At 43.8% G+C, this 15,319-nt stretch overlaps 2 long non-coding RNA genes and 1 pseudogene across 2 annotated transcripts in view; 2 read left to right on the top strand and 1 right to left on the bottom strand.

Annotated features, from left to right (window-relative positions):
• Nucleotides 1-15,319, top strand: part of LOC146425354 (uncharacterized) — a 357,803-nt gene that overhangs the window by 118,612 nt on the left and 223,872 nt on the right. The gene's annotated exons all lie outside the window — the stretch shown is intronic.
• Nucleotides 1-15,319, bottom strand: part of LOC146425355 (uncharacterized) — a 569,707-nt gene that overhangs the window by 109,859 nt on the left and 444,529 nt on the right. The window lies entirely within an intron of this gene.
• Nucleotides 12,631-14,882, top strand: LOC146425359 (endogenous retrovirus group V member 2 Env polyprotein-like; annotated as a pseudogene).

Genomic DNA, 15,319 nt, shown 5'->3' on the forward strand with positions numbered 1-15,319 from the left:
ACAAATTAGATGATGGTGAAAAGTAGCCAGAAAATGGGACTTTAAACTATAACACCCTACTACAATTAATGTTATTTTTAAGGAGGAAAAACAAATGGGATGAGACCTCTTATGTGGATTACTTTTTCACTTTAAGACGTAAACCAGAATGACAGAAACAGTGTGGCATTAATTTGGCACCACAAGACTCAATGGTCCTTCTTTTAGAAAAGGAGGCGAAAGGGAAAATCCGCATGATAAGGTGCTGCTCTTCATGCAGTATAGGGCAAAGGTGTTTAAAGCTCAAAGCTGAGGGAGACCAGGATCCCTTAGAAACCCAGGAGTTGATGAATTACAGTGGTGACATGCAGCAGTGCAGAACCTGAAATGCAGCTCTCCCCTGCTGCGGGGGGAGGGCTGCCCCAGTACCGGAACACGCAGGATGGTCATTCCATGGCCACGAGCTGTGGGGCTGGTCAGACGCGGTCCTTGTAGAAGCGTCGCAGGTTTAGAAAGGCAGCTGTTTGGTTCCTGGTCTCCATGGTGTTTTTATTGTGGAAAACAGGGGAGGAGTGGGGAGACTGAGGAGGGGGAAGGGAAGAAAAGGGAGGGTACAGGTTCCATACGAGCCCAGAACCAAAGAGGCCCGTTCCGGATCTTGCTAGGGCTTTTATCTCTAGGGATGGGAGGTGGTCCTGACTCACATCCAGTCAGAAGGGGTCAGGGGGGCGGAGTCAGGGACAGGAAGGACACACGTTACAACAGTGACACCCTAACATCAGGGACAGCATCCCGCAGGTCCTCAACATCCCTGGAGGATAATGAGGACGAAGAAACAAGTGAAGCTAGCTCAGGAATATCATCCAGAACTAGGAGCAAGACCCCAGAAGAAAAGAATCTTAGAGCACTGCTCAGACAAGTGGTAGGGCCAGATGGAGGAATAACAAAAGTTAAAACACCATTTACAGCTTTGGATTTGGATACCTGGAGGGAGGCAGCCAGACTGTATAGAGAAGACCCTGAAAAGGTAGCAAAGAGGTTTGAATTAATTGTTAGAAATCAAGATATTGATTGGGAGGACATACATTTAATGCTATCAGAATTAACTGAAACAGAAAAGGCAGCAGAATTATCCGCAGCAAGAACACGTGCAGGGACAGATAGCTACTGGAATATTACATGGGAATGTAGATAACATTTTTCCTATTTCAAATCCACAGTGGTAAGCTAACGATATGCAAATGTATCCATTTCTGGTTAGATACAGGAAATTGGTACACTGGGGACTGCTAAATGCTATTTCTAAAACAATTAATTGGTCCTTATTATTCAATATTCACCAGGAAATCACTGAGTCCCCAGGCTCATTTATAGAAAGGCTAAGAGATAATATGGGGAAACACACTACACTGTGTCGCTGTTGAGCAGCTAGCAGAGTAATGAATGCATCAGTTCTCAGTGGCAAGAAGGAATGACCTTTATTGTTTTGATTTCATCACATATATAGAGTTCTCAAAAGTCACCCAGATTGGTCAGTCAGAAGCCTTCCCCCAGGCCTGATTGGCCAGGCCTGCACTGCCCAAGTTCTGGGACACTGTTCCAACAACATCCAAACTTTATCTTTATTTATAAAACACAAGAAAATTTCTCATGGGAAAAACCTGTGCTAGCCACAACACTGGACCCAGCCTCTGAAGCCGGGTGACAGCAGTTAATATCTTTGTTGATGGGTCAATCAGCACCAGATATATGCAGAAAGTTGCCAAAGATTAAGGGACCAGGTAGCCGGGACTTAAAAAGACTTTTAGCAGAAGTATGGGATGTATATAAAAACAGAGCACAGCCCTTTGTGGTCGCAGTGGCCCAGGCTGAGGAACCGAGCGCCCCCAGGGGCAGGAGAAGGCCTCTGCCTAGAGGACAAAGATAGAAACACCCAGGCCATAACCAGTGCCTGTCCTGTGGGGGGTTCGGGCATTGGAAGTGGAATTGTCCTAACCGTGCCGTGATTCTGAAGAATTCAATCATCAGCACCGCCAGAACCAGTGACTGTAGCACAGCTGCATACAGAATGACGGGGACTGGCAGGTCCCTCCCTAGCAGACCCACTGGTTAAAGTTAAGCAAGGGGAACAGGAGGTGGAGTTTTTGATGGATACTGGAGCCACATTCTCAGTCCTGAATCAGACTTTGAGTCCTATAAGCAGTGATTATGTCCAAGTTATTGGGGCCACGGGGAAAACCGAAAATGCCTACTTTTTGAGACCCTTAAAATTTACATTAGGCAAAAAGATGGGAATACACCAATTTTTATATCTTCCAAATTCTCCAAAACCCCTATTAGGCAGAGATCTACTAACCTGGTTAGAAGCAAAAATAGAATTCACAGAACAAGGAATGAGACTACAGGTCCCTGAGGAAAAATTAATTATGGCTTTAAGTTTAGCAAATATCCCTGAAAAAGGAGAAATACCCATAGATAGTGAAATAACAGATTAAGTGATCCCCTTAGTAAGGGATGTCAAGACTCCAGGAAGATCAAAACAGGCTTCCCCAGTGGTTATTCAACTGCTGGAAGGATTGCAGCCAGTATCAGTAAAACAATATCCACTAAGGCATGAAGCACGGGTAGGAATAGAACCAATAATTGCTAATTTTATTGATCAAGGGTTATTGAGAGAGTGTAGGTCTGCCTACAATACCCCAGTTCTACCAGTACAAAAGCCAACGGAAGTCACCGATTAGTTCAGGACATGAGAGCAATAAATGCAATAACAAAAACAGACATCCTGTAGTGTCTAACCCTTTGTGGTGGTTTTGATTGGCCCAAAACATCAGCAAGGTATCTTTAACATCTAAAAGAAATTTAAACCCCTCAGAAGCTGTTGTAGTAAGCCTGAGGAAGTGTCTGAGGGGTGGGGAGTGGCACAAAGATGGCTCCTGTGTGTCCTGAGTGCAAGTTCTGGAAGTTTTTACATCAAGTCCAGCAGAGCCAATCTCTGATGGCTCTGAAAGTGATGGACATGCTGCCGGCTAAGTGTCGGCCAATTAGAAGTGCTGGTTATGCCTCTGTGAAAACATATTTAAGAAAAAAATCAAAACAAGGTAGGCACATGTTGGAAAACACAGTTTTCCAGCAAAACTTGTGTTAGTTGAGCAGGCCTGAACAAAGCCTCAGCATAGGCAGGCCTCAGTAAAAATCTTAGTAAAGTGTCATGAGAAACTAAAACCTGGGAACACAGCTGTGTTTCTAGGCTGTGAGAAAAATATTATGAGAAAAGATAGGGAGTCAGAAGTGTTATGAGAAAAGAATAAGGGAGTCATCAGGAAAAACCCTGATTATGTGAGAACAGACTGCAGATACGTGTGTAACTATAATTAGAAACATCTGTAACAGTATATAAGTTTCTCGTTTGGTGAAATAAAATAGAGCTTGCTTTATATCTCACATTGAGACTGCTGCTTGCTTCCTCTCGCCGATCCTCAGGCACGCACTTCTTTGTAGTTAGAAGAGGAGGAGAAGGTGGAAGTAAAAATATGTGAAGGGAGAACAACATGGAGACACCAAGGTCAGTGAAGAAGGTAGGGAAGGAGGTGCTCCAGGCGCCAGAGCTGAAAACCCTCTGCTAGCCGTGGTGAAGACCACGGGGGGAGCAGGTGGTCCCCCTGCAGCCCATGGAGTCCACTGGGGTGCAGAAATCCACCCACAGCCCATGCCAGAGGGCCAGGTGGATGCCTGGAAGAAGCTGTGATCCAGTTAGAGTTTCATCTAAAGAGTTAAAGCTACAAAAGCCTTGCAAAGGAGAGAAAGGCCTCACTCCTGGGATGGCAGCAGTCTGGCCTCGGCTAGGGAGAGTCTGCACAGCACCTTGTGGATGAAGCGGACTCATGTTGCAGCAGAATTTGGGTGGGATGTTGCTCGTGAGATTGGACCCACGCCAAAGAAGTTCCCAGAGGACTGTCTCTTGTGGGAGGGACCCCGTGGCTAAGTAGAGGACTGCTCTCCCTGATGGACTGACCAGAGAAAAAAACCCTTACCCTGCCCCCTGCCCCCTGCCCGTGCTGTTGGTTGGAAAGAGGGAAGGAGGGGGTGAGCAGAGAGACTGCTTCTTAAGAGGGAGGGGGTGAGAGCAGAGAAACTGTCTAGAGAGAGAGAGAGATAAGTAGAAATAAAGAGTATTTGTAGTAGAAGAATTGTGGTGATGAATAGATTTATGGACCTGCTGTATGGACTAAGAAAATACCCTACACCCTGCCCCCCTACCCAAGCTGTTGGTTAAAAAGAGGAAAGGGGGTGAATAAAAATGGGTTTGTAAGAGGGAGGGGGGTGAGTAAACAAAATAGTGTATGAAAAGTTTATTTTTACCTCTCATTTATCCTCTGACTTGGTTAGGTAATTAAATCACTTTGCAGCTTTAAGTTTAGAGCCTGTCTGCCCTTTCTTCTGTGCGTCCTCCTACCAATGTCCTATCTCACTTAACTCATGAGATTAGTGCGTGTTTTTACAGGTTTTTTTCTTTCCCCTCTCCTGCATGTCTGCAGCAGGAGAGAGCTGGAGTGCCAGCGTTTAGTCAGGGTCAAACCCTGACACTATTATAACTTGCTTACAAAATTACAATGTGACTGGGTGTGGTTTTCAGTTTTAGATTTAAAGGATGCTTTCTTTTGTCTGCCATTAGCTGAAAGCAGTCAGGAAATTTTTGCCTTTGAATGGGAAAACCCCAAAACAGGGAGAAAAAGCCAACTTACATGGACTGTATTGCCACAAGGATTCAAAAATAGCCCCACGATATTTGGAGAACTATTAGCAAAAGAACTGGAACACTGGACACCACCCCTTGGGGAAGGTACACTTCTGCAGTATGTTGACGACCTACTAATAGCAACAAGGACCTGTGAAGACTGCAAGAATTGGACTGTAAGCCTTTTAAATTTTCTGGGACTAAGTGGATATAGGGTCTGTCCTGAAAAGGCTCAGTTAGTCCTCCAGAAAGTTACATATCTGGGATATGAATTGGCGGGAGGAGAGAGAGCCTTTGAGACTCTGAGCTTTTTGCCCCCCCCCCTTCCACCAGCACAGGCGCCTGTCTGTGGCTTCCAGGGCTGAAGGCTGAACTCTTAATTCAAATTCAAATTGTAGGTAACAGCTCTGGCCTGATGGCTTATCAGCTAAGCATGCATTTGAAACCAGCACAGAAACCGCTGAATCATCCCATGAAAGACTGTCACCTTGGAGGGGGCTTTGGGGGTCTCCAAAGACCACCAAGACATACGGAGCATGCGTGGTGCACATGCTAATGATATTAATGACTTCCGAGAAATGATTTGTATAACCACTCCTATCCTAAAGAATGTAATTAATATTCATGATTTTACCTATAACTCTGTGTCTTTGGGGTACTGAGGTGTGTGTGTTTGGTGGAAATAATTCCCCACACATCCGGTGCACCGAATGAAGCAAATACCCACTTCTCTGACTTGGTCTCTGAAGTGTCTCTGAGCTCGATTGGGGCGAATCAAACTGGCACCCCAGATGGGACCCTGACTCTGCTCGGCTGCCGGATCCAGGGGTAAGCAGACCTCCCAGTCGCGACCCTGAATTTTCAGGGGGAGCTCAGCTGTCCTTTGGCTCACGGCGGGAGTAGACTAAGGACCATCTGCACCAAATTAAGGTATTTGCTACTTTTAAAATAAATGCCTGCAGGTCCGGGGTGATAGTCCCCGAGGGTGGGTTGAGACTGGGTCTCCCGAAATTAGTCCCGGGCAAGGGGTTGGACCCCCGGGGTTGGACCCCACTGTCAAGAAAAGGTACTTTTAAAAGGTTGGACCCCGGGGTTGGACCCCGCTATAGTTAAAGGTGCCTTTAAGGGGTTGGACTCCACTGTATTACAACATACTGTGATTTTTGTTCTGTCTGTTGTTATTCTGTTACTGTATTACTGTGTCATTATTTTGTTAATGTGTGAGTGTGAACGAATGAGACGTGTCTCCGACATTAAGCGAGAATAGAGCTTTATCTACGTTTCCGTTCTCTGGCGACAGAAACGGCCAGAGAAAAGCGAAGAGACTGGCAAAGAGTGAACGAGTGTGGGTCACATATAAACCGTTGGTTTGGAGTGTCTGGAAGGGAGCAGATTATATTGTTGAATGGAGGGATTTTGGCTGCTGAGTTGAGAACGCTCGGACCCCAACACCTTTCTAGTATTGCTCTATTTGATTTTGCGATTAAAATTCTGTGTTTTGTGTGTGGAAACCGTTATGAAACTTAAACTCAGTGCGCGTGTATTAATTGTGAGAGGAAGTGATGTTGTCTATTTGCTCGGGTGCTTCTAAAATTTTTTAATGTGTGTGCATGTACTGTGTGTGCAAAATTTTACCTGTGTTAATTGGTATTTTTGCCGGCATATAAATTTATGCGGGGACGCCCGCAAGATAAAAATAACTAATTGAATCTAATAAGTACCTCTTTAGAGCTCCTGTGTGTAGCTGCTGAAATATGGTTGTATAGAATGTTGTAGTAGATGGAGCTTGCAATTAAATAAGAGTAAGGGGAAAAGAAAAAGAAGGAAGAGAGGTATTTCGAGACCCTCCCCCATCTTGCATAAAATTTTGACAGCTAACCCAGGGCTAGCTGCAGTTCCCTGTACCCTCCCCTTTCGGCGTGGCAGTGGCGAGCTCGGAGGTGCGGGGCTGGATGCACAGGCTGGGGGCCTGTGGGGAGGTGCAGAGCCGAGCTGGAGCTGTGGGACAGCTGCGGGCTCAGCACCAGACAGTCCCTGACCCTGCCAGCCCCTGGGGCAGGGCGGCTGTGGGACACACCGATCACCTGTGGTGCTGCTGGCCTTGCCTGCTGACAGCCTCGGAGGGGGAAGGGCTGCGTTTGGATACAGCAGAGGGAATGTTTAGAAATGTGAATTGTCTGTTAAGAGTTCTGTCTAGGTCACCAGAATGACTTTGTGGGACAATGAGCACCCCCAGGGAGTAGTGCGGGTGGGGGCTGGAGAAGGGCTGAATAAGCCCTGAAGAAACTGGTTAGAAAGATACTGCAAATGTATGTAAGAAAAGATAAAAGAAGGCAGGAGCAAAAGTAATGCCAAAGAGACACTGTAAGCAAAAATGTCTGTAGAAAAGATATACCAAATTTTGTAATTAACTATTTCAAGGTTAAAATCTCCTGCCTGGGTTACTCTGAGTTGCTGCTTTGGTTTTTTTTGAACAAAAGTTTGCTCGACCCTTCAAGCAGCCAGCCAAATTGCCTTAGAGAAAATGCAAATTAACTGCTGCAGAGGAAAAAATTTTAGAACTGCTGAGGAGAAGGTAGAGACAAGGTGTGTCTCTGAGCCACTGTCTGGGGCTGTTCAAGCAGCCAAGAACGTGACAATGTGTACTTAATTCATGTCCCCAAGAGGGTTCAGTCCTTTCTGTATGGTTGGTTGTCATGGCAAGTAACTTTTGCAAAAAGGTGTTCTTCCCCATGCTTTGAGAATTTGACAGCCACTTTTGGAGAACACGGTGGCATGATGCTAATTTTATAAGTTACCAAATCCAGTGGCTGGCGGCTATTGATTGTCTCAGAATGTAGCCAGAGGCTGGGCGTGCTGTCTGCAAGTTGTGCAGCCAAAGCTCCGATGGTAAATGAAGCCCGAAGGCTGACAATAGGAATATACCTCATAAATTTCACACCAAGCTAAAGATTTATTAACTCAAAGAACATCTGAGTAGATGACCAGCGCAGTTATTGTACTGTGAATCTTGTCTAGTAAAAGAAGAGTATTTAAGAAAAAAAGAAAAAACCCAAAAACAAAGGGGTTTGACTCAGCCTCCTTGAGGAAGTTGAAAAAAAAAAAAAAATTTTATTTAGTAGTGAGTCTTCAAAAGTACTAGAAGAGTAACAATTTGAAAAATACACTATCGTTAACGAAAGGAAGTTAAAATAAGTGAAACATTGCCTCTTACATAGTCAGCTCAAGCAGCAGAGCTGTAAGTGCTTATAAAATCCTGCGAAGTATATAAAGACAAAATAGTGAATATTTTTACTAATTCTAAATATGCATATAGAGTAATACATGCATTTAAGAAATTACAAGAAAAAAAAGGGAAGTTTATTAAATTTTAATTTCTCACTTATTAAAAGAATTCCCAATGGGGAGTTAAACGAGGCAAGAATTCATCATTCTCCCACTCTAACATGTGTTACCACTGTGCAAGTTTGTTTTAACATCTTTCAGTGTGTCCTCATCAGACAAAAAGCTGTGTAAGACGAGGAACCACTCAAGCCACAGAAGCAAAAGAACTGCTAACTTCCCTCACGGCTGTGAGTTCTACAGCCAGAGACTCCTCTCCAGTGTGAAACCAAAATGAAACACATTAAATAGTTTTGTTTTTTGTATTACCAGAACAGTGTTATCCACAGTCAGCTATCCTAGCAAAACCTTGTAATAATTGTAATGGCAAGTATGGCTTCAAATGCAAAGGGGTAAGTAAGCCAGAAAAAAAAAAAAAAGGGAAAGCTATGTGAGCTTGAATCTAAATTTGTGAAATTGATATATAACAATAACAAAATAATTTCATTTTTAAAATGAAAAGGTTTCAAAAGGATGGCTGGCTATTTTACTAAGTATTTATAACTGTTGCTGTTTAATGCATATTTGTTTGTCCAGTGTTTAAGAATGCTAAGCCCCACAAAAGAAAATACTGCCATAGACTAATCTGCCAGGCTTTGGGCTCTGCAATTTAAAAGTTAATTTAAAATAGCAGTTAAAAGTGCCATTCTTCAGTAGCACATTTGAAGTCCTAGAAAAAGCTCACAAAATCGTATAAAAGATCCTGAACATCTGTTGATTTTGTGAGTGGCTAATATTTGTGAGCATATTTTTTTGTAAATTGAAAGATAATATAGATTTACGGAGAGTAAAACAAAAGACTGAAAAGGTGAGAAAAGATAGCCTAATGGATCACAAGCAGAAAACTAACAGCATGAGAATCTTAGTCAGTTATCCTTTATGCTTTCCTCTTTCCTTTCTGCTCTGTTTGCTAGAAATTCTGCCAAGGTGAGGAAGAAAAGTACCCCATTTTACAAGCAAGAAAAGCTATCAGTGGTCCTGATCACTGTCTGGAGCCATGATGTGAGCTGCCAAAACTGAAAAATTTAATGTCTCTGCAACACTTCAAAATGCCTGTGTGTATGGTGTGTGTGTGGGAAAGGGACAGGTCAGGCCTTGCCCTGGTGAGACAGTGAACTGCTCCTTACCTCACCCCCAGAGCATCCCAGCCCTGCAGTGAGGTCCAGTCATGGACACAGCAGAGGCAGTGCTGCACAGAGCTCCAAGCCCAGCCCTATAGTAGGGCCAGTCATGGACACAGCAGAGGCAGTGCTGCACAGAGCTCCAAGCCCAGCCCTATAGTGAGGCGAGTCATAGACACAGCAGAGGGCAGTGCTCCAATCTCCCCATCCCTGACTCCAAAGAAACCTGCTAGGAGATGGAAGGCCCAAGAAAGCCAAAAGAATTAACATTCCTCTTAGAATGTCTATAGATTCTGTCTTTCTTCTTTTTCTTCAAAATAACTGCTCAACCAATATCTCTCCCCTCAACTAACAAAGCTTACTCCGAATATATAAACCCACCAATTTTCAGTTTTGCCAAGTAGTTTATACCCTAGCCTGAAATAAGTAAACTAAAAAAAGAACCTTTCTACCATTGTAGAGGCCATAATAAGTGCCACTGCAGATGCCATAAAAGCACAGCAAATCAAGATAAAGAGCATCTTACAATTAACTATAAATTTGCTGTATGCCAAAAGAGAAAGAGTATGTACAGTTATAAATACAAGCTGTTGCAATTATGTTAATCCTAACTTAAACAAATGTATGTAATAGTTTTTTGTGTTACTGCATTATTTACTGTCTGCAATAGTAGTTATTGTTATATAATATTATGTACTTAGAACTGTGATGTTTATATCCAATAGCAAAAGTATAAACTTAGATATGAAATAGAGAAAGGTATTTACTTTCATAGCATACAAGATTTGTAAAGAATTACAAATTACAAAAGAAAAGGGGGGAATTGAGACTCTGAGCTTTTGCCCCCCTTCCACCAGCACAGGCGCCTGTCTGTGGCCGCCAGGGCTGAAGGCTGAACTCTTAATTCAAATTCAAATTGTAGGTAACAGCTCTGGCCTGATGGCTTATCAGCTAAGCATGCATTTGAAACCAGCACAGAAACCGCTGAATCATCCCATGAAGGACTGTCACCTTGGAGGAGGCTTTGGGGGTCTCCAAAGACCACCAAGACATACAGAGCATGCGTTGTGCACATGCTAATGATATTAATGACTTCCGAGAAATGATTTGTATAACCACTCCTATCCTAAAGAATGTAATTAATATTCATGATTTTACCTATAACTCTGTGTCTTTGGGGTACTGAGGTGTGTGTGTTTGGTGGAAATAATTCCCCACACATCCGGTGCACCGAATAAAGCAAATACCCACTTCTCTGACTTGGTCTCTGAAGTGTCTCTGAGCTCGATTGGGGCGAATCACCTTGGGAAACAACAAGAAGGAGGCAATCTGTCAAATGCCCCGGCCAACTACAATCAAAGAACTGAAAACTTTTCTGGGCATGACAGGATGGTGTAGGTTGTGGATCCCTCATTATGGGTTGATTGTGAAACCCTTGTACCTGCTCCTAAAGGAAATGGAGGGAACCTACCTATGCTGGACACCAGAGACTAATAATGCATTTGTAACTCTGAAACGTGAGTTAATGCAAGCCCGGGCATTGGGTATACCAGATATCACTAAACCTTTTCAGTTGCTCTCACATGAGAGGCAATGACTGGCGTTGGGACTTTTGGCACAGAAGCTGGGACCCTACAAAAGGCCAGTGGCTTATTTCTCCAAGCAATTGGATGTGGTCAGCTGAGGATGGCCCGCCTGCCTGCGTGCAGTGGCAGCTGTGATCCTGAACATAGGAGAAGCCCGCAAGTTCACAATGGGCCAGAAGATAACTGTTTTTGTCTCTCATACAGTGTCAGCAGTGCTCACGCAGAAAGGAAATCACTGGTTAACCCCATCTCGCTTTCTCAAATATCAAGCTGTCCTAGCAGAATCAGAGGATGTGAGTATCCAGGTAACCAACATCTTAAATCCAGCAGCTCGCCTCCAGGGCAGAGTTACTGAAAAGCCCGTACAACATGACTGCATTGAGACCATGGAGGCAGTTTACTCCAGCCGCCCAGACTTGAAGGACTCTCAGCTGGAAAACGTGGAAATCTGGTTCACTGATGGAAGCAGTTATGTCAAAAATGGTAAACGCCTTGCTGGGTATGCAGTTACAACCACGGATGCTGTCATTGAGGCAGAACTGTTACCTGTGGGGACATCTGCTCAAAAGGCTGAGATAATAGTCCTAACTCGAGCCTTGACTTTAGCCAAAGGAAAGTCTTTCAATGTTTGGACTGATTCAAGGTATGGTTTTGGGGTGTGTCGGGGGTTGGGGGGCATTGGAATTTTTTCTCCATCCCTGTTACTAAGCAACAAATATCTGGGTGATTAGAACCATCAAATCTTTTGTAAGAGACAAAAGGCTGTGCTAGGTGGGGCAAGGGGAAGAGGCAGCCGGCTGTTGGGACTGGCACTGGTTCGTAGGACACCGGGAGGAAAGAGACTGCTCTTTGCTTCTGGCTGCGACCGTGAGAGATCCCACTGTGCTCTGTCTTCTCCTTCTGGCTGGGTGAGCTTTTGGCTGGGGAAAAGTGTGAGATCCAACCCTTTCCCCGCCGGGAACACGCACCTTTCCTGGCTGCGCTTTGCTGCAGCTGCGGGGGAGTCCGGCTGTCCCTGCCGCCTGCCCCGCTTTCACTGCACAAGACCATGGCGTCTGCCGTGACTGCATAGTCCCTGTCACCTCGCTGGCTAGCCTGGGAGAGAGCCAGCCCCTGCCTCTACCACCCTCCTTGCCGCCCCAAAGCTGCCTGCCTGCTTCTCAGCCCATCCGCCATTACCAGCTGCGTGAGGCTGACATGACCCTGCGCCACAGCGCCACCTGCAGCCCCTTGGGAGTCATCGCACCTGCCCTGCCCGGCCGGGAGCTCAACAGCGCCCCTGCTGCTTGTGACTGTGATTACACCACATGGGAAAGTGCTCGGCAGCTCAAAAAGTCGTCTGTTACTGGTTTCTGGTTTTGTCGGGTGTTGTTATTCTTGTTATTGCTTGTTTACTCTGCCATAGATACTAGTAAAGAACTGTTATTCCTTTTCCCATACCTTTGCCTGAAAGCCCTTGATTTCAAAATTAAAATAATTTGGGGGGAGGGGAGATCACATTCTCTGTCCTAAGGGAGGGTTCCACCTCTCTTAGCAGGCACCTGTCTTTTCAAACTAAGACAGGGTGGTACACACTCACAGGGCTATTTGGAAAGAGAGTGGTTTATTTACCTAACAGAAGAAAGAAGTCAAGCATGCTACTGAAATCTTACAGTTGCTGGAAGCAGTGCTGAAACCTTCAAAAGTGGCTATAATGCATTATAAAGGGCACTCCCAGGGGAACACCATCCCTGAACTGGGAAATGCTATGGCAGACAAAACAGCAAAGGCAGTGGCTGGTGTGGTTCAAATTCAAGCCCTAGCTTTAATCCCTTCTAGCATCCTTATGGGTGAGAAACCCCCACCATATGACACTGATGATTTGAATTGGATACAAGAAGAGAAGGGACAAATAGGAACAGATGGGTGGGCTAGAATAAAGGATCTCCTAGTCATACCCAAAAAACTGTTAAAATTATTTATCCAAAGCAAACATTCCAAGACACATTAGGGAGTTGATGCTTTGCATAGCCATTTAAAGGGCAAAGTGATAGCATCAAAATTAAAGGAGACAATCGAGGACATAACTTCCACTTGTGAAATCGGTCTTAAAAACAACCCTAATACCACTGTTAGGCAAAACACTGGAACAATCTTTAAAGGAGCCTTACCAGGGGATGTGTGGCAAATTGACTTTTCTGAATTACCTGGGAAGGGGGGATACAAGTATCTTTTAGTCCACACAGACACTTTCTCAGGTTGGCTGGAAGCTTTCCCTTGTAGAACAAATAAAGCTAGAGAAGTTGTTAAAGCCCTAGTACAAGAAATAATTCCATGATTTGGGGTACCCAGGGAAATTAATTCTGATAGGGGATCACACTTTGTAGCCCAGGTGGTTCAGGGAGTAAGTAATCTACTAGGCATATGCTGGCGACTACATACACCATACAGGCCACAGGCAAATGGACATGTAGAAAAAAAGTATCACTTAATAAAGCAACAATTAGCCAAAATTTGTCAAGAAACCAGCTTATATTGGTATCAGGCTCTGCCCATGGCTTTGCTAAGAATTAGGGTAAAACCATGGCTCAAGGAAAAACTGAGTCCCTTTGAAATTTTGTATAGAAGGCCCTATGGAACAAATGTGATTCAGAATGACAGTGTGGCTCTGGTAGGGAAAAGCTATTTAATAGATTATGTAAAGAATTTAGGCCAAAAATTACAATCAATGCACACTACCGTTGTTAATTGTCAACCCCCACCACCTGATAAACCCTTTCATAATGTGATTCCCAGGGAATGGGTTTATGTTAAGTCTCTTTCAGGGGATCCACTTCAGGAAAAATGGGAAGGACCTTATCAAACATTGCTGGTGACTCATACAGCAATTAAAGTACAAGGAAAATCGACTTGGATCCATTATATCAGGACCAAACCTGCACCAAAACCAGAGTGGAAGGCAAGAAGAACAGGACCTCTGCACCTTCAAATACGGAAAATCAATACAACATGATTTGGACCATACTAATAACACTGGTAATTGGGGCAAGTGCATGGGACCAAAATACATACCTTCGATTGCTCAAAGGTGTTGTTGAGAATTTTAATCTAACTGATTGCTGGATATGCTCTCAGCTGCCTGAAAATTCTGCTAGAGGCTTTCCTTGGGTTGGGGCAACATTCCCTAATACAATAGAAATCCATATTGCCCTTAGTACCACAAATCTTTCACACTATGTCAACATATCCCCAGATCAACTTCAATGGAAATTAGAGTTTGAAGACCCAGTAAGTGAGTCCTCACCAGCACCCTGCATACAGCGGTGCTGGGAAGAATCTATACCTAAAAACTCAGGAGTAAATAAAACAGATTCCAAATGTGGAAACCTAACATTTATAAGGAATTATCCTTACTGCTCACAATTCTGGACCTATGGAGGGGCTAATATGTGAAACAAGAATCAAACTAGGTGAGGACTGAAGCCCAAGGGTTGTCCAGTGCCCCCAGGGTGGGGTTGGTATTAGAAATGTGGACACAGTGCCTATAAAGTTTTACCCTTGAGATGGCAAGGTCGCTGTGCAATAGGACCAGCATTTCCCCACATTAATGTTGTTCCTCAACTACAAGGCTTACTCTGAACTTTTATAAGAAGGACCAAAAGGACATCAAACCCCTTAATAGACAGGCCCACCGGATTTCACAGCTTTGCCAGGTGGTTTATACCCTGGCTTGGAATAAGTGAACTAGAGAAATCAATAGTGAATCTTTCTGCCACTATAGAGACCATAATGAATGCCACTGCAGATGCCATAAGAGCACAGCAAATCAAGATTAAGAGCATCTCACAATTAGCCATACAAAATAGACTTGCATTAGATTTGTTGTATGCCAAAGAAGGAGGAGTATGTACAGTTATAAATACAAGCTGTTGCAGTTATTTTGATTTAAATAAACTAATAGAAACAGATTTGCAGACAATTTTGGACAAAACGCAAACATTGCATGAGATCACCTTAGATGACACTTCTTGGGGGTTTAAAAAGGTATGGGACAAACTTACAGCATGGCTACCCAACTTAAACATTTGGCTGGCTTAAGCCAACCCTGGCTTAAACAATTGTTTGTAATAGTTATTTGTATTATTGCATTGTTATTTACTGTATTAGTAGTTATTGTTGTATGATATTATGTACTTGGAACCACCATGCTTATGCTCAATGGCAAAAGTACAAACTTAGAAATAAGATAGAGAAAGGTATTTACTTTCATGACATACAAGATTTGTAAAGAATTACAAATGACCAAAGAAAAAAAAAGGGGGGATTCAGAAAGGGGTAATCAATAGATAACTCAAGTTAACTATTGAGACAGAATATGTGAATTCTAAAATCTAGAAAACAGGATTCCCTTAATCTTGACAAGATAAGAGGGACAAGAATCTGTTTGAAGCCAGCACAGAAACCACTGAATCATCCCACAAAGGACTGCACATGCTCCAGAGAGAAAGGTAAAAAGTGCATTGTGATGAAGACTA

This window comes from Lichenostomus cassidix, chromosome W, assembly GCF_008360975.1.
Source record: "Lichenostomus cassidix isolate B80296 chromosome W, HeHo_3.0, whole genome shotgun sequence".
Taxonomy (NCBI): Eukaryota; Metazoa; Chordata; class Aves; order Passeriformes; family Meliphagidae; genus Lichenostomus; species Lichenostomus cassidix.